Here is a 26,034-nt window from a genome sequence, read left to right on the forward strand (position 1 = left end):
CAGTGTTCTAGAAACCAAGAAAATTTTCGAACAGGAGGAGCTCAGCAAAGAAACTGAGCAGCATGAGAACCAAGAAAATGTAATTGTATTGTCAGAACAGTTTGAAAGATAGTTTCATTAAAGTGGTAAGGGCAGAAGACTTATTACAAGTCGTTGAGAACAGAGAAATATTAGTGGAGATAAGAGATGATAAACAACTCTTTCAAGACATTCATTCAGGAAGTTAAATGTGAATGATAAAGCATAGTTTTAGGAAGAAAATGGGGTCAAATAAGGACTTCTTTAAGCCACTGACTCTTTAAGCACACGTGTAGACAGAGATAAAGGAACCAGTGGAGAGATATTTAAAATAAAAGCAGGAAGGAATAATTTATTTCCTTTCCTAAGAAGAGATGAAGGTAGGATTAAGATTCCAAGAATATAAAGGCAGAAGATGATGACCCTGTCAGAATCATGGCAGGAGTTTATTAGAAGGGTGAATTGCCGGGCCTAGCCCTCACAGGTTCTAATTCAGCAGGCCTTAGTTGAGGCCTACAAACCTGTATATTTAAATAACTCCTCAAGTAACACTGTTGCATAGGTACAGATTTGTGGTTTTTCGCCTCTATCAGACCAACGCCTCTTGGTCTTAAATGTTTTGTAATGCTCTCTTCATGAAACCCATAAGTAATACAACTTGTCTACACAGAAAATTTCAAAATATCAATAGAGCATATGAACTAAAACATAAAAGAGGGGCGCCTGGGTGGCTCAGTCGTTTAAGCGACCGGCTCTTGGTTTCGGCTCAGGTCATGATCTCACGGTTTGTGAGTTTGAGCCTTGCGTTGGGCTCTGTGCCGACAGCGAGGAACCTGCTTGGGATTCTCTCTCTGTCTCTCTCTACCCCTCCCCCACTCACACTGTCTCTGTCTCTTTCTCAAAATAAATTTAAAAATTTCAAATAAATAAACTTCAAAACAAATAAATAAACTTCCCGTCATGAATGTCTGAGGACGTTTGAAAGTCATATGAGATACAGGGAAAATCTTCATTGGGTAGGCTTACCCCCTGTTCGCAGGGCAATACAATAAATTCCCAGTCCCCACCCATCAAATGCCAGTTCCATCCCGAAGCGCTAGGACAACTAAAAGAAAATGCCATTCCCTCCATTTCTAAAACACCCCCTAGGAATGAGACTGCCTACCTGGGTAACCACTGCTCCAAAACAAGGTAACAGAGGCTGAAAGATTAAGTGCCTTCAGGTATCTAAGAGATCGTAGAAATGAGGAAAATGTATGGATGTTAAGCAATAGGGTTTGTGGGGCTTGTGATAAACTAGAGAAAACAGGCCTCACCTAAAGGCATTTACATGTTTAAAAAAGTTTTCAATATCGCACCAGCATATGTACCTACCTTTCAAATGAATGGATTTAACTTGTAACGCAAAGCGAATATTTATGCGCAGCTTTATGTCACATCTGCAGTTTAACAAAAAGCATTCTTGGGGGGCCCGCGTGGCTCAGTCAGTTAAGCATCCCACTTCGGCTCAGGTCATGATCTCACGGGCCGTGGGTTCAAGCCCCATGTCGGGCTCCGTGCTGACAGCTCAGCTCGGACCCTGGAGTCTACCTCAGATTTGGTGTCTCTCTCTCTCTCTCTCTCTCTCCCTCTCTCTCTCTCTCTCTCTGCCCTTCCCGCACTTGTGCTGTGTCTCTCTCTTTCTCCAAAATAAACATTTAAAAAAGCCTTCTTTTTTATTCTTAAACATAACAATTTATGTTTTCCTTTTTAATTCTTAAACATAAGAATTTAATTCTTAAACATAAGAATTTATCCTTGAAGAAAAGTTTCCAAGCGTCAGCCAGAAATGAAATTTTTTAAGTTTTGATATTTAAGAAATTGAGACCAGCAGTGTTATAATCAAACTGATTAAAATAGACTAGGGTGGAAAATATCAGATTACATAAGGGGAGGTATTATTTTATCAAGTGTTTATTTCAGGTGTGTGTGTGTGTGTGTGTGTGTGTGAGAGAGAGAGAGAGAGAGAGAGAGAGAGAGAGAGAACACTGGACACGATGTAAACTATACTGGGAGTCTTAATAAAAACAAGTTTGGAAAACACTGGGGTAGGTGGGCAGGTGACAATTTGGGGTGCAGGAAGATCTCCCCCAATCACACTATAGGCACTCATCTGGTGAGCTTCTTTTACGAACTTGTTAGGGGCTGTACCACTTAAGTATGCGACTATTGGCAGGTGGCTTAAGCAATTTTAGCCCCAGTTTCCTTACCTATAAATTGAAGATAATACTGCATTACAAGATTTTTGTGATAATTAAATGAGATAATGTATATAAAATGCCCAGTATATGGTTTGGCACATAGTAAGCAATAAGTGACATAGTAAACGATCATCACCAAAATATTAGGTTTGCCCAGCAGACCAGCAAAACGTAAGATATAAGTGGTATATGTTTATGTATCAAATGTTTTCTTCCTTTTCTAAAAAAATTTTTTAACATTTCTGAAGGCATGATATTTATATTGATCACGTATTGTTGTGTAACAAATTACTCTAGCATTGAGCAGCTTAAAACATTTATTATCGCACACAGTTTCTGAGAATCAGGAATCTGGGATCAGCATAGCTGGGTGGTTCGGGCTCAGGCTCTCCCATAAGGCAGAGGTCACGTTATGACAAGGGATGCGCTTTCTAAAGGGACTAAAGTATTCACTGACAATCACACTCATGTGAGTATTGGAAGGACGTCTCAGTTCTTTGCCGTGTGGGCTTCTCCATAGGCCTGCCCATGACTTGGCTTTTGTCCAGAGTATGTGAGCTCAGATAGAGAGAACACCAAGGAAGCCACAGTCTTGTACAGCTTAATATCTGAAGTGATATAACATCATTTCTGCCATACGCTATAGGCCACAAAGTCTAAACCTGGTACAATATGACAGGAAACTATACAAGTCTGTGAGTACCAGGAATCAGGGATCGTCACCGGTGGCCACTTGTGAGGCTGGCTGTCACAGCCTGATATTTTGATATTTTGATATATTTTGATATATTTACTGAATGTCCACCCTCTTCAGGTAAATTTTTCATGCAAATATGATATTTTTCCAAGCATAAGTAATTATCACTCACTGCCTGAGTTAGCATGAAGAGTCACTGATTTCATTAATGATGCAAGACGCCGGCTTATTTAATGAATCATATTTAACTATCGGGAAAATTTTGCATAATCCTAGTATTATTTTTCCTTCAAAAAATTAAACTTTGGTAAAGGTATTTTAAATATACCACTATGTTTTCCACTATATATTTGGCTCTTTCTACACAAAAAGTCTTTCCTGTAGCTATACTTTATTACATTCTAAAAATAAATGTTTGAAGGCAGGCTTCCTTTTTCTGGGCAATCAGATAGTAATATAGAGTGAAGACTTCAAAAGTAAAAATCAATGAGGATTTTTTTATTACCATCAACCTTCTCAAAGATGATGAAAGCTGAATGTGAAATGTCAATATTCTTAATGCCAAATATTTGATGAACTGCAATAATACATTAAAATAATTGCAAAAGATGATTTTAATCATCATACAGATATGTTATTCAGGTAATGTTAATAAGAATAAATAACCAAAGCCAAGCTAGAAGATCAATACTCCTTCCTTATAATACAAACAAACGCGACACTAATTTTCAGAAATCATGTCATTTAAGAAAATGTTTATACGGTTTTTTTTATTTGACTTCTAATATAAAGTTTATTTTGTCTTCAACATTAGTAACTGTGAGTTCATTCATACTATTAAAGTAGAACATCACTTCCGGCCCTTGGCAAAATAATGTAATTGGCTCTCGCCTCCTCATCTGATCTCTCTCCTTCCCTTCACTCATGATCCCTTTCTTACTCTGGGCTCTCTAGTTTCTACACTTGTCCCATTAAAATATTTTATGACACTCATACAGAGGTGAAAATGACTGAAAAGAATTTAAAAGTGCTAAAAACATATGTATCCCCAGTGTATGGTGTATTCATTGAGATAACACAAGTAAACTGCCTATCACAACTCCTGACACAAAGTAGATGATTCATAATTGTAAATTTCCCCTTTTTGCAGCTTTGCACCTCACTGCCTAATAACAGTCACTCACACTTTTAAATGCTAAACCCTTGTCAGCCCCCTTGCTTAACATATTTATGTATGCATCGCCTAATTTAATCATCACAACAACCATAAACACTAGCTTATTATTATCCTCATTTTACAGATTTAACTGATAATGCTACATACATATTGCAGCCTTTTTGATTCCTGGATCCTTTTCTAATCCTCTACTCTTCATCCTCATATTCATATTACACCAGTCCTGTACTTGTAATTTTTTTTTAAACCTAGATAATCCCCTCCCCTGGGGATTCTGATTAAGAGGATATCTGGGATGGCAAAGGAGAATATATATATACATATATATATATGTGTGTGTGTGTGTGTATATATATATATATTATATATATATATAAAATGTATGTATATATGTGTGTGTGTATATATATATATGTATGTACACACACACATATATACATACATTTTTTTTTATTTTTAGGGGGAGAGCACAAGTGGGGGAGGGGCAGAGAGAGGGGGACAGAGGATTTGAAATGGGCTCTGGGCTGACAGGAGCCCAACGTAGGGCTCGAACTCACAAACCAGAGATCATGACCCGAGCCAAAGTCAGAGGCTCAACTGACTGAGCCTCCCAGGTGCCCCGACCAGCCCTGTACTTATTGAGACCCTTGCTTAGTCTTTGGCTTTTAATCTCCTGCTACTCCCCTACAAGTGTACGAGTTCAGCACACCACCACACAAGAGCCAGTGTCACTGCAGGTAACAAAGAAATGATGGATATTGTACACAACCTTTTCTTCTATTCTTTTCCATTGCAAAATCACTCAATAGATCAGGTTCGCAATGGCACACACTCCCGTTAACATTGTGATTCAGGATCTTTTATTTTACCCCTTTCTTGCTCTTTGAGGAAGACATGGTCACAGCGACAGCGGAACTTTGGGGGCCCCACGGTCCTGCTACCGACTCACCACTGTTGGCTCTCCTGGAGGAACAAGTCGGTCAGGAAGTCGCGCTGTAGCCATGGCTTTTAAAGATACCAGGAAGACACCCGCGGAACCAGGGGTGGCGACTCACTGAATTAGAATTACTCTAACCAGCTGCAATGTAAAATCTTTGGAGAAGGTATGTACTGACTTGATCAAAGGTGCAAAGGAAAAGAATCTCAAAGTGAAAGGACCAATCTGGATGCCTCCCGAGACTCTGAGAATCACTATAAGAAAAACTCCTTGTGGTGAAAGTTCTAAGACTTGGGATCATTTTCAGATGAGGATCCACAAGCCACTAGTTGATTTGCAGAGTCCTTCTGAGACTGTTGGACACATTATTTCCATCAGTATTTAGCCAAGAGTTGAGGCTGAAGTCATCATTGCAGATGCTTACTTACATCGACCTTTTTAATAAGTTTAATATGTTTACAAAAAATATGTTTACAGAAATACAAGTATGATAGTCTGCTAACTGTCCATCCAAACCAGTTATCTTATTTCCCCAGTGGAATAGGAAAAAGAATAACTAGACCATATATTTCCAAACCTCTCTTCAGTTACCTTGGGTCATGTGGCTAATTTTGGTCAATGGGATGTGAATTAGTGAGATATGTATAACCTCCACATGATCTCCAATATACTAAATGGCAACAACAACGTTAGGTCTTTGCTTACTCCTAAATTCTAACATGAAAGGCCTGAGACTCAGTTTTGACCATGCTGATAAAGGCAATTCTTTTCAGTAGCGATGGGCAAACTTTTTCTGTAAGGGGCCAAACAGTAAATATTTTAAGTTGTACTGACTATACAGGGTCTTTGTTGCAACTACTCAACTCTATCGTAGCACAAAACCAGTCATAGACAATGCATATACAAATGAAAATAGTTGCATTCCAATAAAAGTGTATTTATTAAAAACAGATGGTTGGTGGAACAGTTTTGACCCATTGGCTATGATTTGTTGATCCCTATTCTAGGGGGTGGTATATACAAGAAAACAAGAAAAAAGAAACCTCAGAGTCCCTGAATGTCCACCAGTCAAGTCTGGACCCCTGGTATCTGGATTTGTTGTTACATGAGAAATTTCTTTCTTCTGGAAGCCACTCAACTGGGGGAGTCCTTTGTTATAGCAGCTTTAACTTTACCCTAACTGATATGATGAGTGATGGAGATTGATTATGAAAGCTTGAATCTGCAAAGAAAAAAATTAAGTGAAATCATCTGATGTGTATTTCATGAATAGTTAAATAAACAAATACTTGGCACACGCTTTCCAAACTGATTGCCATGAGTTCAGGAACCAAAACTGCTTAAGGGGGAAGCAGCTGCTGGATGTGATCTGCTTTACCAGTTTCTAGAAACCCGAATTATCAGAAAATTTGCGATAGCCTTTATTTGTATTTTTTAAAGGAATCAAAGCCTTCAGCTCTGTTGCTGAATTTCAGTTAGCAAACAGCGAGAGGGTAGATCATCTGACAAAAGCGGTGGCCTACTTTGCCTGTGTATGTAGCTGTCCCTATTTATGCAAGTATGCTAAAAGGCCATATCAACACAATTCTACATACCGTGGGCCTCAGTTACACATGGGAGGGGCACTTGAGTCTATCTAAATTGTAGATCTTAAATTGTACCTTCTCCACCACGTTTGTTATTCACTCAATCAGCAAGTTGACAGATTGCTAAATAGCCTTTGAATTCTTTATCAGAACTTATAAATATATGAAGGAAACAGTCTTCCCTTCTTCATTGGGTAGACCACTTTGCAGAATAAATCTACCTTGCTGGCATTTGTTCATCTTGTATAGTCATTGTCAAATCTAGCCATACTTCCATATCATTGAGGAAGCAGATTTAAAATGCATATTCTCAGGTATTGCTCTCAAAGTGTATATTATAGTAAAACTAGTATGGAGCCCAGAGTGTGTGTGTGTGTAGGTTTTAAATTTTTTTTAATGTTTATTTATTTTTAAGGGAGAGAGAGAATACAAGTGGGTGAGGAGGAGAGAGGAGGAGACACAGAATCTGAAGCAGACTCCAGGCTCTGAGCTGTCAGCACAGAGCCCGATGCAGGGCTCGAACTCATGGACGTAAGATCATAACCTGAGCCGAAGTCAGATGCTTAACCGACTGAGCCACCCAGGCCATCCCACCAGATCATAATGTATCCTTTAAGCCACATATCCACATACTTAGTTTGGGAAGCACTGGTATAAAAAAATTACAGTAAATATACAGTTTGACTCAAGTGTGATCTTTGCATAGGATATTTGTCACAACTTTCCAAAAAGACATGAATCCATTAAGAAATGGCCTCGGAGGACAATTATTAAATCAAATAAAGTGAACAATGCTTACAATTTTTCTTTCCCAAGCCATCTTTTCCCTATTTACCCATCACTGTTAGTTGAACAATCAGCTTCCCCTTTCCTGAGGCTTTTAAATATTAACCACTTTCCCTCCGGCCCTTTCCATAGAAAGGACATCCTCAAGGTTTACTGTCCCAGTACTTTCAACTCCTAAAGAGAAAGAACTGTGTTTCTTGTGTCCCTTTATCCTCAATGCCAAGTATAATGTTCATACTTTCAGACATTAGTGACAATGGTAATATTTACAAATTATATATCTGATCAGGGTTAGTATCTAGAATATATTAAGAACCATTACAACGCAGCAAGAAAATACAGAACATAAAAAGGGGCAATGAAAGAACAGACATTTCTCCAAAGAAGATACCCAAATGGCTAATAGCACGTGAAAAGTTGCTCAGCGTCATTAGTCACTAGGAAAATGCAAATCAAGACCATAATGAGATACCCCTTCACATCTACTAGAATGGCTATAGTAAAAAAAGATGAACAATCACAAATGTTGATAAGGATGTGAAGAAATTAGAACTCTCATACACTGCTGGTGGAAAGAGAAAATAAGGTGGCTGCTGTGGAAAATGGTCCGGTAGTTCCTTAAAAGGGTAAACATAGTCAGCGTATGAGCCAGAAATCCTGTTTGTAGGTATACACCCAAGAGAAACAAAAACACATCCACAGAAAACTTGCACATGAATGTTCACAGCAGTATTATAATGGCCCCAAACTGGAAACAGCCCCTATATCCTTATTTTTTATTGAAGTATAATTGAGATACATTAGTTTTAGGTGGACAGCACAGTGAGTCGACATTGGTATACATTGAGAAACGATCACCACATTAAGTCTATTTATCATCTGTTACCATACAAATTGACAGTTTTTCTTGTGTGTTTGATTTACCCTCTCTGCAGCTTTCATATTTACAGTATTCTTGACTTTAGTCCCAATGTTATATGTTACGTTCCCATGACTTACATATTTATAACTAGATGTTTTTACCTCTTGATCTCCTTTACCACTTTTGTTCATTCCCCAGCTCCTATCCCCTCTGGGAGCCACCAGTCTGTTCTCTATACCTAGCAGTTTTTATTTTGTTTTGTTTGTTCATTTGTTTTGTTTTCAGATTCCAGATAAGTGAAATCATGTGGTGTTTGTCTTTCTGTCTGACTTATTTCACTTAGCATAATACTCTCAAGCTCCATCCGTGTTGTTCGCAAATGGCAAGACTTCATTTTTTAATAGCTGAGTAGAATTCCGTTGTGTATAAAGACCACATCTTCTTTATTCATCCATCCATTGGTGTACATTTAGAGTGTTTCCATGTCTTGGCTATTGTAAATGTTGCAGTGAACACAGGGGTGCATATATCTTTTCAAATTAGTGTTTTTCTTTCCTTCAGATAAATACTGGTGAGCTATAGCGAGGCTAAGTGAGAATTCAGAGATGGCGTCCCCTGGCCTACATTCCCTGAGAACACTTCCACAGTTTCCAGATGTGTGATAAAGTCTTGATGACCCTCAAGCTGAGGCTCCAGACCAAGTAGACAGGGTTTTTTTTTTTTTTTCTACCAGAAGACGGGGGATGTGTTTCAGTCTACCATCTGTATGGGGGGGGCGGGTGGGGAGCCTGCCATGAGCTGTCTCTCCAATTGTTTCAGACCCATAGGACCCAGAAACACAATCCTTCTCGGTCACCGGAGCCAGGCACTCAAGGCGCACCCCTGTATGACCTGCATGTGCTGGTCAGCTTGAACAGAGCATGGGGGGTGAGGTGCTCGCCGACTGGCTTTGCAGGGTCACGGTGGAGCAGGATGAGGGCAGAGGGAAACCAGACATCTTTTAATGGATGGATGCTCAGCCACACTGTGGTACAGCCATACTATGGAATACTACTCAGGAGTTGAAAAAAAAGTTACAAACAGCAACTTAGATGAATCTTAAAGACATTATGCTGAGTGAGAGAAAACAGTGTCAAAAGGTTACATACCTACATTCCATATGCGTCACACATTTGTTTGCTTGTTTATCATTTTAAATTTATTTAAATTCAAGTATTTGACACTTTTAAACAGGCAAAAAACCATAGTGATGGAAAACAGGTCTGTGGTTGTCAGGGGATATGGATGTGGTGAGAATGATTAGAAAGAACTGGTATAGAGGAGGTTTTTGTGATTCTGTATCTTGATTATGGTGGTGGTTGTGCAAATCTATGCATCTACTAAAATCCAAAGGGTAAAATGTCAATTTTGCTGTATAATAATTTTGAAAGTAAAACATATATATATATATATGGTTGTTATGAATATATATAAACAAATGGTTGTTTAGTTGAACAATAATAAAGAATTGGTTACATAAAAATATTTCATTATTACAATCGAATATTTTATAGTCATGAAAAATTATACCATAGATGTGTGTTGAAAGACAGTGAAAGTTATTCACAATATTTTAAGATTTTAAGAAAAGTATCAAATAGTATTTTTCCTATTATTCCATTTTTTGTGACATTATAAGGTAAATATACGATACATAAACAAAAGGGCTGGGAACAAATACATCAAGAATTTAATCTGTTTTTTCTCCACACAATCTGATGTTTCAAGCTTTTTTCTGTTATTTGTATTTTCAGATTCTTAGATGATGAAAATGTATTACTTTTGCCATTTAAAAGGTAATTTTAGTACCATAAATTGTTAAGCAAGGGCTCTCCCATCCTGCATCAAATACAACATTATCCTCCCACTCTGTTCCCCAATCTAATTCCCACTGAAAATCCACCTCATCAAGCACTTCCATTTGTAGATAGACATCTGAAGGAAATGAAACCACTATCTTGGAAAGGTATCTGTACTCCCATGTTTATTGCAGCACTATTCACAATAGCTAAGATATGGAAACAAACTAATTATCTGTTTACAGACGAATGCATTTAGGAAACGTGATATATACACACAATGGAATACTATTTAGCTTTTTAAAAAAATTTTTATTTGTTTACTTTGAGAGAGAGAGAGAGAGAGAGAGAGAGCGAGCTGGGGAGGGGCAGAGAGAGGAGAGAGCATCCCAAGCAGGCCCTATGCTGTCAGGCCAGAGACTGACAAGGGGCTTGAACTCACGAATCATGAGACCATGACCTGAGCTGAAATCTAGAGTCAGAAGCTCAACGGACTGAACCACTCAGGCACCACGTCAGGTTTTTTTAAAAGAAGGAAATCCCACCGTTCGCAACAGAATGGATGAACTTTGAGGGCACTATGGTCAGTGAACTAAGTCAGGCAAGAAAAGACAAATAGGGGGGAAGTGGGAAAACTTTGCTCAAAGAATATAAATTTCCAGTTATAAGATGAATAAGTTCTGCAAATCTAATGCTATAGTTAACAACATGTATTGGATACCTGTTAGTTGCTAAAAGGATACATCTTAATTGTTCTCACCAAAACAAAAACAAAAACTAAAACTAAAACAAAAACAAAAAAAACAAAAAAACACACAAAAATGTAACTACCTGAGGTAATGGAGATGTGTCAAATAATCTGTGGTAATCATTTCACAACGTACATGTTTATCAAATCATCACCTTGTATAAACAATGTTTAATGCCAATTATATAATGTTATATCAATTGTACTTGTCATATGTCAATTATACTCCAATAAAGCTGGAAAAATACTTTCTGATTGTCACAATGGAAGATAATAAAAACACAATTTGATTTCTGTGTTTTTTTTAATTGTCCTGGATTGTATTTACACCTCTACCAAATACCTTGCTTCTAGTCCCCAACACATGATTTGGATTCCCCCCCTACTCAAAATGCTCTTTGCCGCACATATAACTTAGATACTTCCAACTTCGTTCTGTTAAGCTTCCTGTGTTGTTCAAATTGAAAAGCAAAACATTTGTTTAACTTTTTGTTCAAGCTCTGTTGTCAGGGATGTGGCCTCTTTGTGGTTGAAAATAATTAGTATTATAAAGGCATTGGGTAGGGATTATCAATGAAATAAGCTAACTGGGGTAAGGATGTACAATTCTGGATACAGATGAAACCAACCAAAGTTGCAGCTTAAAAAGTCTAGAAGGAGGGTGCAGAAGCACCTATACCTTTTTTCAAAGACAGAGATAAGTATTGGGGTGCCTGGGTGGCTCAGTCAGTTAAGCGTCCTCCTTTGGCTCAGGTCATGATCTCATGGTTCGTGAGTTCAAGCCCCACATCGGGCTCTGGGCTGACAGCTCAGAGCCTGGAGCCTGCTTCGGAATCTGTGTCTCCCTATCTCTCTGCCCCTTCCCGTCCCCTGCTCACACTCTGTCTCTGTCTCTGTCTCTCTCAAAAATAAATAAACATTAAAAAAAAAAAAGCAAAGACAGAGGCAAGTATTAATTGGACAGGAAAAGAAATAGTACTTTAATAATTCCTAAAACAGAGAGACATCCAGTCTTTCTCTGAAGGGTAAATGGAAGGGCAGCTTTGAGAGTAGAAAAATAGACATTGATGCTTTATAGGACAATGAAATTTCCATCAGGTAGCAAATGATTGTTATGGAAGTTCTTTTTTTCAAAAAATGTTTATTTATTTGGGGCACCTGAGCGGCTCAGTCGGTTAAGTGTCCAACTCTTGGTTTTGGCTCAGGTCACGATCTCACCGTTTTGTGAGTTCAAGCCCTGCATTGGGCTCTGCACTGACAACATGGAGCCTGCTTGGGATTCTCTGTCTCCTCTTTCTCTAACCCTCCCTGACTTGTGCTGTCTCTGTCTCTCCCAAAATAAATAAATAAACTTAAATAAAATAAATATTTATTGGGTGGGGAAGGGGAGAGGGAGAGGAGGAGAGAGAATCCCAAGCAGGTTCTGTGCTGACACAGGGCTCCAACTCACGAATCATGAGATCGTGACCTGAGCCAAAATCAAGAGTTGGATGCTTAACCAACTGGGCCACCCAGGCGCCCCCATGATGAAAGCTCTTAACCAAGAGTATGTACTACATGCCAGTAACTATTCTAGATGTTAAGGATATGTCCATAAAAAAAAAATAAAAATACCTGTGCTTATAACGCTTACATTCTAATAGGTACGATTAGAATAATCTGTTAGGCTTTGTTGAGAGTATACAGAAATACAATATTTTAAAAGTTAGATGTAAAAATGGGGTGCCTGGGTGGCTCAGTTGGTTAAGCATCCAACTTTGGCTCGAGTCATGATCTCACCGTTCGTGAGTTGGAGCCCCATGTCGGGCTCTGTGCTGTCAGCTCGGAGCCTGGAGCCTGCTTCGGATTCTGCGTCTCCCTCTCTCTCTCGGCCCCTCCCTTGCTCACACACTCTCTCTCTCAAAAATAAAGAAACATTAAAACATTTTTTAATACACGTAAGATGTAACCCAAAATTTCTAACACCCATACCTTTTAGCCTAGCAATCGTACTTCAGTGACTATCTGCTTATAAACATATGAAGGTCTAAGGGTATGTTATAGGTAGAATTCTAAGATAACCAAGATTCCCACTCCTTGACGTACATGCCTTCTATAACTCTCTCTGGAGTGTGGGCACAATCTGTGAATATAATGGGTATCAATCCTGTGATTATGTTATTACAGTTGGCCCTTGCACTTTACAAGTTTCAACAGTGCAGGTACACTTACATGTGAATTTTTTTCCATAAATATAGTACAGTACTTAATCTTCCCTATGATTTTAACATTTTCTTCTCTCTAGCTTACTTCACTGTAAGAATACAATATATAAATGTATATAACATACAAAATATGTGTTAATCGACTGTTTATGTTATTGGTAAGGCTTCTGATCAACAGCAAGCTATTAGTAGTTAAGTTTTGGGGAAGTCAAAGGTTGTATGTGGATTTTTTACTGCATGGGGGTTCAGTGCCCCTAACTCCAGCACTGTTCAAGGGTCAACTGTAATCAGCAAACTCTGGCATTAGTCTAAAAAAAAAAAAAAAAGATTATTCTGATTGGTCTGACCTAATTAGGTGAGCCCTATAAAGAGACTGAGCCTTTCCCAACATCAGAGATATTCAAAGTGTGAGAGGGTCTATGGAGGGCACCATGTGGCAGGGACGTGAGAGTGGCTTCTAGGAACTGAGAGTGGTCCCTTGGCCAACAGCCAGTAAGAAAATGAGAATCTCAATCACACAGCCTCCAGGAAAGCCATTCTGCCATCAACCTGAGGAAGCTTGGAAGCAGATCTTTCCCTAGCCAAGCCTCTAGGGAAATTGTAAAATAATATATTTGTTTGCCTTAAACTGCTAAGTTTGTTATAATGTATTATTCAACCATAGAAAACTAATAGAAAGTATCTATATGAGCATGTTGATAACATTATTTTTAACAGCAAAGGAAACAATCTAAATCCAAAATTAACAACTTGTTAAATAAATCAGGGTATATTTGGATTATGGAATGTCACGATGCCATTAAAAAAGTAAGTTCCCAGGACACCTGGGTGGCTCAGTTGGTCAAGCGTCCATCTTCGGCTCAGGTCATGATCTCACGGTTCGTGAGCTCGAGCCCTGAGCCAGGCTCTGTGCTGACAGCTCGGAGCCTGGAGCCTGCTTCGGATTCTGTGTCTCTGTCTCTCTGCCCTTCCCCCGCTCATTCTCTCTCTCTCTCTCTCTCTCTCTCTCTCTCTCTCTCTCTCAAAAATAAAGAAACATTAAAAAATGTTTTTAAAAGTTCCTTATGTACTAATATGAATATGTCATGAATATGACTCCTTGTCAGTTTATTATATTAAAAAGAGTAATTTGCAGAACAATGCATCAACCGCAAACCATTTTGAATAAAAAAGCATAAGCATTAAAAAAATGTCCAAACGTATATATTTGAATGTGCATAGAGAACATCTGGGAGAAAACACATCAATCTTTTTACAATAGTTACCCTTTGAAAGTGGGACTGGTTAGGTCAATGAGATAAGAAGGGTTATAATTCTTTAGTTTCTATACTTGTGTATTATTTGAATTTTGATTCAGGGAGCATACATTATTTTGTGTTAAAATTAATAAAAAAAATAATTGGTGATAGCAGCAGAAAAATCTATTTTTTACCCAGATATATTCCTTTATCTTAATATTTAATTGCTTTTTAAGAAAATCTCACTATAAAAGTATTGTATTTTTGAACATTTAATGTTTGCAGAGGTTTACCATTTTAGTTAAAAAGATTTACTTTTGGGGGGTCTGGGTGGCTCAGTTGGTTAAGTGTCCAACTCTTGATTTCGGCTCAGGTCATGATCTCATGGCTAGTAAGACAGAGCTCTGTGCTGGGCTCTACACTGAAGGGTGGAGCCTGCTTCCTCGCTCTCTCTACCTCTGCCCCTTCCCCACTCACACTCGCTCTCTCTCAAAATAAACTTTTTAAAAAAAAGATTTACTTATTATATATAATGAATCTTTAAAGTCTAAGCTTGAGGCTTCTAATAAAGTACCATTATTCTCCATTTTAAGGAAATCGCTAACTGTAACACACTAATATCATTTGGTAGCAGCGAACCAAATCCCAAGGGTGGTTTTGAAGAGTGGCCATACACTGATTTGCAGCTAAAACTTACGAGCTTGACCTCTAATACGTGAAATGACTAAAACCCTCCACCAAAAAGTATGATGGTAACAAACAGTCCAGGGGCCAACGACCAGGATAATTCCTCCACTTAGCGGGGAGAGCACGCTGTGCTGGTACTTACCATACTGTGCAGAAAAACTGGGCTCTTAGTGCACACCATGGCGTAAGTGCAATAAAGGGGATCTGTCTAAATGGACACAGTAAGTGAACCAAGTAGACAGAGTACAGAGATGCCCAGTTTGAAAGGGTACAGACAGGAGTTTCAAGTGATACGTAGTGATCAAGGCTAAAACTAAACCAAAGTTGAAAACTAAGCCATAGTCAGGCCAGGCCAGGTCCCAATTACTAAAAGGATCTTATTCTTGCAGGCAATAGAGTCCCGTGCCAGACTCCCTTGTCCCCCTCATCCTGGTGCTTTAATGAAGCTAACAAGATAAACAACTACACGGGCATTAGTAGGGAGTCAGTCTCAGGAAAGCAAGGAAGAAATGGAATATGAGAACTGGTATATGAAATTTACATCAAATTGGGCTCTAATTGGGTTACCTAGTTCTGATGCGACATTGCGCTCAGCCAGCCTAAAGCAAGGTGGGGGTCAGACAAGGGTCGTTCTTCTTTACAAGGTCAAGTACAGCTGAGACATTATATAAGTCAGGGTTGACACATAAAATTAACCATCGCAAACCCTATCATAATATATAAGATAATGACCATGAGATTATAGCTCTGTTACATTTGTAGAGAAAGGATTTTTATTTATTTTTATTTTTTTTAAATTTTGTCAATGTTTATTTATATTTCAGGGGGGGTAGTGGGGGGAGGGACAGAGAGAGAGGGAGACACAGAATCTGAAGCAGGCTCCAGGCTCTGAGCTGTCAGCTGACGTGGGGCTCGAACCCACAAACCTTGAGATCATGACCTGAACCAAAGTCGGACGCTCAACTGACTGAGCCACCCAGGCACCCCAAGAGAAAGGATTTTTAAAGTGGACCAAATGAACTTATATTGAAACTAAAAATATATATATATATTTAAAATTTTGTAAAAATTAACATGAATACCCTGGCAAGCAAAAAAAAAAATTCAGCTTGACCAAGTCTGATCACATTTTATTTTATATTATTAGTGACACTGCTGCTCCTAAATCAAAATTTTCTGCTACACTAATGTTGATATTGTATGCCTGTTGGCAAATGGTGAGAAAATGATGAATTAAATAAAGTTTATCCATTAATCAGGCATCATAATGGCACATCTTTCAAGACATCCAAGTGTCACATTTGTTTTCTCAAATTTGCACACAGTCCATGTGACTTGGAATCATTTTTCATCAAACCACATTGATTAATCAATCACTTAATCAAGTACCTTCTATGTGCCCAGAATCATGCTAGATGTTGTGGGGAATCATAGGAGTAGAGAAAGGGAATCTTATTCTTGAGGTACTTGAAAACTAGCTGAGAGACACGACACACTCATAAACTATATAAAGAATGAGAGACTATATACTAAAATGCTAAAGTCTGTGATATCAGAACTAAACAATAAGATCCCATTTGTGTGACACACATAATAAATGCAAAAAAAAAAAAAAAAAAGGAGTAAAGAAGGGAGAATTCATCCAAAAATGCTTCACAACAGATAAGACTTGAACTGAGCCTTAAAGAATAGGTTGGGTAAGATTTTCTGGGCAATGGGCCTTTTTAACAGCACCAAAATTGCATAGAAAAGTGTATCTTTCCCATGTCAACTGAACATCAAAGTAGAACTTTTAGAGAACACCAATGTATTTCCAGCCCTCAGATACTTATTGGGGAAAGGGGGAAAAGAGACAAGGTCTCAGCTATCAGCACAGAAGACTTGTTTATGCTTTGTTGAGGAAGACAATCCTAGCTTCTACTTTGCTGGGTCATTCAGACTTTAGATCAGTTCTGCTTCATTGTGACTTGCTGGGTCATTCAGACTTTAGATCAGTTCTGCTTCATTGTGGCTGGATATTTTAAGTAACTAGAGCATTCAGATTCTCCATTTTCTTGTGACCAAGTCTTTTTTTGCCATTTCTAAGGTGAGATATTTCCTTTAATGAAAGCCTTTGGAAGGGTTTGAAAATCTGATATGCTTTCTCTTCTATCTGCAATAAAAGCTCTTACTCATTGTTTTCTTAAAGAGGAAAAAAGGCACAGTTTAAAAAAAAACTAATCAGGGTATGTCATTCTTCAATTACTGTAGCAATAATTAACCATCCCAATTTTCATATCTTATGATCCCACAGCAAGAAGCACACTGCCTAATTACCACAGGGCATTAATGCTTGATTATTGAGCAGTTGTATAACTAAAGAGATACACATGTATTTAAGGTACAAATCATTTATTAAAATGACTACAGAGGGCAGTGATAAATTTCTGACTTCTTATGGTATCTAACTTCTTTAGCCACGGCTTTCCGTTTTCAGTGTTCTTTAACTCGGATTGTACGTGCCATGTAAATATATACAATAACTAGTATCTTTCCAGGGCTCATTACATAGTCATAGAATCATGAAATACCATCGCTGGAATTTGTGTTGGAGTTCATTCCTCATTTCACAGAATGGCCAAAGAGGAAATAATTAGCTATTGACAGAGTCAGAAATAGAATTTATAGCTTCTGATATGAGTTAATCTAGAGTTTGTTTTCAAAAAGGTTAAATTGAGAAGAGTCGACGTGTCGATAGCCTAGGAAACACAATACTTCTCCTAGACATCATCAGTGGACCTAAGCCTTTCAAAACTCTGAAAACCTTGATGTCAACTGAAGGTTGATCTTCTACCAAGATATCATGGAACAGTCCTGGGGTAGGTCCACAGCCAAGCCCTGTAGTAGAGTCCATGGGAAATAGCTATATATTCACTAGCAGCTATAGGTTATTCTAAAATACGCTATCATTCCTCCCCATCGTAGCCCGCAACTCAGGCCTGCATTCACACTCCGCACAACTTTTTTCCTGACTCACACGATCATTGATTAATTTGGGGGATATGCCATATAAATATTAAGGAAGAAATCCCACCAAGGAACTTCTAGTAACTAAAAGAAGATTAGCATAGGTGATAGGCCCAGAAAAGCATTAAAGTTTTAACCAAAAAGACATATTGGAAAAGACCCAGTAATGGAAGACCAAAACTCTTATTTTGTTTGTTTGTTTTTCAAAATCCAGTATCCAGCAGTGCTCTGTAACAAGTGTTCCATAAATATACTTTAGAATGTATAAAGACTCTAGGGGCGCCTGGGTGACTCAGTCAGTTAAGCGTCCAACTCTCGATTTCAGCTCAGGTCGTGATCTCACAGTTCATGAGATCAAGCCCCTGCACTGATCTTGCAGAGCCTGCTTGGGATTTTCTCTCTCTCCCATTCTCTCTGGCCCTCCTCTGCACTCTCTCTATCTCAAAATAAATGAAAATTTAAAAACAGACTCTAGTGAGCAACGTATAAAGGGACGTTAGATTGGGATATACACTAAATTTCAGAATAATAACAACTCTAGAGGGAAAGGGTTTGTAGGGAGCAGAGGAGGAAGGTAAAATGGTAAGAAATGCACACAGATAAACAGACCAATTATCATATTAAATAAAGAGAACTGAGGACTTCCCTGGGATGGCATTTAGAATCAACAAACAGGGGCGCTTGGGTGGCTCAGTCGGTTAAGCGTCGACTTCAGCTCAGGTCAGGATCTCGCGGTCCGTGAGTTTGAGCCCCGCGTCGGGCTCTGGGCTGATGGCTCAGAGCCTGGAGCCTACTTCTGATTCTGTGTCTCCCTCTCTCTCTGCCCCTCCCCCGTTCATGCTCTGTCTCTCTCTGTCTCAAAAAATAAATAAACGTTAAAAAAAAATTTTAAAAAAAAGAATCAACAAACAAACCAGATTTAGAATGCTATGAAAGCATAACAACAATTACTAGTAACTGATTAAAATAGGCCATGGTACACAATCATAAGAGATAGTAAACTAAACTTCAAAGTAAAGCATGATACCCAAGGATTATATTTGAAAATAATCATAACTGTAAATGTATGATGCATTAGCCCATATTATAATTTTAGCCCATACAAGGTATAAACTTTGTTTGCCCTTCATACTCACCCATGATGTGTGAGGTTTACTAAGCAGCTCAATCGGAGCAATAAAACCTCATTATCTACCTCTCTCTTCTCCTGTCCTTCTGGAATGAACAGAGATTCGTGGGAAATGTAGGCAATTTCTCATCATTCACTCATATGGGGGACCTGACTCCTGGATACAACTTTCCTAAAGGTCAAAAGTAATAGTGTCTATGGCTTCCCAATACAATATCTCAATATCGCAGAGGAAAAAATTAGGTCAAAATATATGAAAACTTCATAAATTGTAAAATAAGGGACATGGTGCTCCTTGTTCTGTGGCTGCTGTAAAATTTTTCATTAGGATAGAAAATACAAATCATAAGAGAACTAAGTCATGGAAAGACCTACCCTTATTTATAGCTACATTATCTTTTCTCTTCCAGCCATTTCTAGCAGGCACAGAAATTCCCTTGGTAGAAGGAAACTATATTTCTCCACAGCAAGGCTTTGAGAAGGTTTGTAGTGGGTAAATAAAGTTCATAAGGCAAACTATGACCAGCCATGAAATATGACCTTTTGCTTTGGTTGATAGGTTGTTGTTTTTTTTAAATCCTGCCTCCCAATACATAGGATTCTGTACTATAATTAGAGGCCCTAAAAGATGGCCAAAAAGATCCTAAACCAAGCCCTTTCCAAATCTTCATGGCCTGATTTCGATTCATTTACTCAATAAAATGTTATTGAACACCTATTACTTGCCAGTCACTGTGACAGATTTTGACAATTACAACAAATATCTGTATAGTACTTTAGAGCTATTAGTAACGAGATCGATAACGAAGGGGCAGGAGCTACCCTGAGAAATCTCTTTCCATGGCTCTCTCAAAAAGGGTAAGAATGCCTCACTGCAAACACATTTCAAGTCTGCTTGCTTATATCTGCTCATATCCAACTGGCCAAATTGATTATAACAATTCACCTGGCCAAGCCCAACAACATTGGAAAAAGGAAATATACTCCTCCAGTGGAAAAGGAGTAGGTAGTAAATATTTGCTGAGCAATCATCTGATCTTCTTCTTTAGCTAGGATGGTTGAGGACAATCTCTCCAAGCAGGTAATATTTGAGTTGCATCCCCAATGTTGAAAAGAGGAGTAGCCATGGGATTATTTGGAGGAAGAACGCTTCAAACAGAAAAAAAGCCAACAAATTCAAATACTCTGAAACAGAAGAGGGCTGTGTGCATGTGTTCAAAAGCAAAATGATTAGCAGAATGGCTGAAGTTAGTGAATGGGGTGGGGGGGGAACGATACAAGAGAGATGATTAAGAGAAGTAAGCAAACATATACATCTTACAAGATTTGGGTAGCCGTCAGCGATTTGTTTTTTATTTTAAAAAATCCAAAAAATATATTCAATAACAAGAATGATACAATAAATGCCATGTGACCATCATCCAAATTCATTAATTATCAATATTTTATCATATTGCTTCATCTGTGCCTTTTTCTTTAAGTATTTTAAGCAAATCTCCCAGGCTTCATATCACTTCATCTCTATGTACATAATTCAGTATGCATCTCTGAAAAGTATGGATATTTTCTTACATAGCTACAAAGCCATTATCACACCTAACATTGGTAACAATTAAGTCTTTGGTGTCATATAATAAATAATCTATAATCAAATTTATCCAATTATGTCACAAATAGCTTTTCACCATTGGTTTATTCAGAGCAGGATCCACATAAGTTCTGCACATTATGTTCATTGTTCTTCTTTTTTCATGCTAAAGCAAAACCCCCTTTTTTTTTTGAGAGAGAGAGAGGGAGAGAATGTGCACACACAAGCAGGGGAGGGGTAAAGGGAGAAGAAGAGAGAGAACCTTAAGAAGGCTCCATGCTCAGTGCAGAGCCAGACATGGGGCTCCCTCCCAGGACCCTGAGATCATGACCTGAGCTGAAATCAAGAGTTAGACGCTCAACCGACTGAGCCACCCATGCACCCTCCCCCGCCCCACTCCTTTTCTTCATGTCATTGAGTTGTAAAAGAATGTAAGTCCATTTTACTGGAGAATGCCCCAATATAGTGGATTCACTTCCTTGTGATGCTGCTTAATTTGTTCATCTAGTTCCTATATTTCTTTAAATGGAAGCTAGTCCTTAATGAGATTCAAGTTCAACTTTTAAATATATATATTTATATATATATATACGCTGTGCTGTGTTTTTAATCTTGAGAAGACACTCAATTTCTGGGTATAATTTTTAGTGATTGATCAATAGACTCATGTGATGGCAGCCTGATCCCTCCATTGTAAAGTCCCCCATAAATCCTTCACTCAATGCTTTCATCCTTTAAAGATTGTTTCCTAAATCAATTTTCTCATTAAATGTTGCACACTATTGATTTTCTAATCCTTCACTCTTTCCCTATTTGTTAGGTGGGATTCTTAGCTAGAAAAGGAAAGTTTTCACTCAACTACAGCTATTTTAGTACCGCAAAAAGACAGTCAGTAGCAGGTTTTAAGTCATATGATGTGATTTACTCTTTAGAAAGATCCGCTGTGGGATAGGGAAGAGCAGGTATAAAAGCAGGAAAACTAGCTAGAGAGCTGGAGCAAGGTCCACAAGATGGTGGTGTCCTAGAGTAATATTTTAACATTGGTGAGAAGTAGTCATAAATCGGATACGTTCTGGAATTTGAACCAAGAGGACTTATTGAAAGATTGGACGTGCACTATGAAGAAAAAAAAAAACCAAGAACATCTACCAGGTTTTTTGCTTAAGCAAAATTTACTAAAATGGGAAATGTTTGGAGAGAATGGGTTTGAAAGAGGGTAAGGTGGAAAGAATTCAATAGTTCTGTTTGCTCACGGCCAGATTGCTATGTCCATTAGATACCTAAGCGGAGATGATGAGCAAGCAGTGATATCGAAAGTGGAGGTTAGGACCAGAAATGTACATTGAAAACAATCTTTTATTGTAGTATCATACACATTCAGTAAAGTGTACGTAAGTTCTCAATACATTTTCAAGCATTCCTGTGTAACCAACACCAAGATCAAGAAACAGAGCATGACTCGTGTCCAGACGTATGCCATGTGGCCCCACCCAATCTTCTCATTCCCAAAGGACAATCACTGTCTTGATATCTAGGCAGCATTTATTGGCTCATATATTTGGTTTTATACTTTAGATTAAGAAAATCATAGAGAATATATTTTGTGTCTGGTTTCTTTTGCTCAACATGTCTGTGAGATCCATATGTATTGCCAATCATTTTTATTGCAATATAGTATTACATTGGTGAATTTTCCACATTTATTCACTCTACCGGTCATGAGAATTTGAGTAATTTGCGTGCGCTCGGTACTTTTGTTTGTTATTAATATTTTAGTATTGGCTTTGACTTTAACTTATGTATGAATTTCCTTTGGGTATTTACCTAGGAGTGGAATTGCTGAGTCACAGGGTATGAATTTATGGTTTTACTAGATACTATCAAACAGTTTTTCAAAGCGTTTAAAGCAATGAACACCCATGCTAGTTAATACCCGTGCTAGGGGCGCCTGGGTGGCTCAGTCGGTTAAGCAGCCGACTTCGGCTCAGGTCATGATCTCGCGGTCCGTGAGTTTGAGCCCCGCATCGGGCTCTGTGCTGACTTCTCAGAGCCTGGAGCCTGTTTTGGATTCTGTGTCTCCCTCTCTCTCTGACACTCCCCCGTTCATGCTCTGTCTCTCTCTGTCTCAAAAATAAACGTTAAAAAAAATTTTTTTAAGAAAAAAAAAAATACCCATGCTAGCATAGTTTGAAAATAGCAGTGCTCTGTATCCTCACTAACCATTCTCTTTTAAATTTACTTTTTGCTTTTGATTGTTTTAGCCATTCTAGTGGGTTTATGGTATTTTATTGTGGTTGTAATTTGCATTCCCTCATGACTAATGAAGTTGAGCAAGTTTTCTTCTTTTTCCTGGCCATTGGATCATCTCTTTTGTGATGTGTCTGTTTAAATCGTTTGCCTATTTTTCTTTCTTGGTACCAATCATTTTATTAATCTGTGAGAGTTCTTTATTCTCAATGCTAGTCATGTGTTAGTTGTGTGTCTCACAAATATGTCCCGTTTAGTAAGTTACCTCTTAATTCTCTTAATGGAAACGTCACATGCTTAACCAACTGAGTCACCAGGCACCCCTCTAAAATTTAGTTTTGTATATGATGTGAAATAAGATCTATTTTCCCCACTTGGATATCTGATCGAGCCATCACCACTTATTTTAAAAAGCGTCCTTTTCCTAATGTACTATGGTGTCATTTTGTCATGACACAGGTGACTATATATATATGTAGGTATATATATATTTTTTACTCCATTCTGTACCATTAAACAGTTTATCTATTTCTGCACTGTTTCAATCACTATAGTTTTATAATAGGTCCCAATACCTGGTAGTGTAATTCTTACGCTTTATTCTCATTTGTTTGTTCGTTTGTTTGTTTGTTTCTTTATGATTGTCATGGCTATTCCTTTGAGGTGAAAATTTGAGTCACTGGCTTTTAGAGAGAATTTTAAGTTCTAGGATTGCTTGCAACGTCCAAGGAGAGAGTGTAGATAGAGAAGTTGTCCCAGGATGTAACGTAACCATTTTAACAGTTAGAAGTCATATAAGAGAGGATAATCCATCAAATCACACTTAGAGTCTGTAGCTACTGACATAGAAAGAACCATGTCAGTATAGTATCATGGAAGCCAAGAAAACAAAATGCTTCAAAAGGGAGGAAATGGTCCATCGTGGCAAACACATTCGAAAAGTGAAAATAATGACAGAGAATGGGCTGTTGGCTTTGGCAATATGCAATTTTTTGGTATACTTGATAAGAGTTGTTTCAACAGAGTTCTGGAGATAAAAAAAAAACCTACTAAAATGAAAGGAAGTGAGGATGAGAAGTGGAATTTATATTGCTGGTATTAAAATAATATAATATCAACCAAAAATAGAAGAGTGGTGCAAATACTCTGTGTGTGTGTGTGTGTGTGTGTGTGTGTTTTACATTGAGCAAATACTGATGGCAATTCAAATCTTGTGTTGGGGAAAAAAAAAGAATATCATTACGTAAAGTTGGTTATTTAGAAAACAATGTATCTTCCAACAGTTCTCAATGTGTGGCCTGAGGACCACTAGAGGCTATTGAGAACCTTTCAGAGAGCCCACAAGATGAAAAACAATTTTCACAAAAATACTAAGGCATCATTTGTCATTTTTACTCTTATTCTCCTATGTGTGTGTTATGGAGTTTTTCAGAGGCTACCTAATGTGTCTTTTGTGAAGCCAGATATTGGAAAGATTTGCAAAGGTGTAAAATAACAATACGCTTCCCACTAAATTAATTTTTTGTTTTGAGACAGTTATTTGCATTTGAAAAGGTATATATTAATATGCAATAGATTTAATATTCTTTTTTAAATTTTTAATTTTTTATTATTTCTAATTTTATTTCAATTATTTTATTCTATTTTATTTTTTAATGTTTATTAATTTTGAGAGAGTCAGAGAGAGAGCGAGAGCATGAGAAGAGGAAGGGGAGAGAGAGAGAGAGACAGAAACAGAATGTGAAGCAGACTCCAGGCTCTGAGCAGCCAGCACAGAGCCTGACACAGGGCTCGAATTCACAAGTGGTGAGATCATGACCTGAGCTGAAGTCAGACACTTAACCGACTGAGCCACCCAGGTACCCCAGTTCTTTTTTTTTTTTTTAATATAATTTATTGTCATGTTATATAACATAAAGTGTATACAGTGTGCTCTCGGTTTCAGTGGTAGATTCCCATGATTCATTGCTTACACACAACACCCTGTGCTCATCCCAACAATATTCTTTTTAAATATATAAATATATTTTAAGTTTCTCAGTTTTAATCTTTAACATGGCCAACACTGATATATATAACCTACATGAACAAAAGCTTTTAGGGGTCCTCAATAATTTTAAGAGTATAAAGAAGTCCTGAGATAAAAAAATAAAGCTGGAAAAAAAAATATAAAAGTAGCAGAAGAAAACGTATCATTTAAATCTATAAAACATGTGAATTTGAAGAATATTCATTGCCCTTTTTTAAATAGTAAAAGCCACTCAGACTATACCTATAGACTATCATCTACAAAGGAGACATAAGAAAGTTCTGTTCTGCTCCTTTGCCTCTAGGTTGACCTCCAACCGATCCCTAAGTATAGCATCCAACAAATGGATCGGGTAAAGGGGAACAAAAAACAGTCACGCGTGTCACCATAACTGTGTCTCCAAACTTGCCAGATCTTAGATAAATAAGATATCCCTTCCATCTGTGGATCTTTATTGTTGTTGTTGTTATAGTTGGTATTAGAAAGAAGAGTGTTAGCTTAGGTAAGCTTTATTTGCTGCTGACTCTAACAAAACTGAAATGAAGGAAAAAGACAAACTGCATTCAATGAAGAAAGACAACTAACAATCCATCACTTAGAATAGGAAATACGAGACACTTGAATGATCTTGTAGGCAAGAGCAAAACTCAAGAAATAGACTTGGCTATCTTAGCAAAGCATTCACAGTATAACAGTCAGCTTAGCCCAGTGACACTATTTTGATCAGAGAGTAAAGTGAAATAGAAGATTTAACTCAGCTATCGACACTCAAAGATGAACTATTATAGCAATTTCTTTTCTGAAACAATATCAAACAATAGATACTCAGAGAATCACACATTTTTTTAAAAGATTTTATTTTTAAATAATCTCTACACCCAATGTGGAGCTTGAACTCCCAACACCAAGATCAAGAGTTGAAAGCTCTACTGACTAAGCCAGCCAAGCGTCCCAAGATTCACACTTTTGAGAATAACTATGATATTCTGCCTTGCCGAAATAATCAGGAAATCATCA

At 37.8% G+C, this 26,034-nt stretch overlaps 1 pseudogene; it reads left to right on the forward strand.

Annotated features, from left to right (window-relative positions):
• The first annotated feature begins 5,133 nt into the window (after positions 1-5,133).
• On the forward strand, positions 5,134-5,511 carry LOC145713728 (small ribosomal subunit protein uS10 pseudogene; annotated as a pseudogene).
• Positions 5,512-26,034: the final 20,523 nt, after the last annotated feature.

This window comes from Panthera onca, chromosome X, assembly GCF_046562875.1.
Source record: "Panthera onca isolate mPanOnc1 chromosome X, mPanOnc1 haplotype 2, whole genome shotgun sequence".
NCBI classification, from domain to species: Eukaryota; Metazoa; Chordata; class Mammalia; order Carnivora; family Felidae; genus Panthera; species Panthera onca.